Genomic DNA, 313 nt, shown 5'->3' with positions numbered 1-313 from the left:
GACAATTTGACTTCTTCTTTTCCTAACTGAATACGCTTTATTTCTTTCTCTTGCCTGATTGCCCTAGCCAGAACTTCCAACACTATGTTGAATAGAAGTGGTGAGAGAGGGTATCCCTGTCTTGTGCCAGTTTTCAAAGGGAATGCTTCCAGTTTTTGCCCATTCAGTATGATATTGATGCAATAAATAAAATGATAAAGGGGATATCACCACCGGCTCCACAGAAATATAAACTACCATCAGAGAATACTATAAACACCTCTATGCAAATAAACTAGAAAACCTAGAAGAAATGGATAATTTCCTGGACACT

Source organism: Mandrillus leucophaeus, unplaced genomic scaffold (genome assembly GCF_000951045.1).
Source record: "Mandrillus leucophaeus isolate KB7577 unplaced genomic scaffold, Mleu.le_1.0 Scaffold806, whole genome shotgun sequence".
Lineage (NCBI taxonomy): Eukaryota > Metazoa > Chordata > Mammalia > Primates > Cercopithecidae > Mandrillus > Mandrillus leucophaeus.
The sequence above is the reverse complement of the archived record's forward strand: the minus strand, read 5'-3'. Positions refer to the sequence as shown.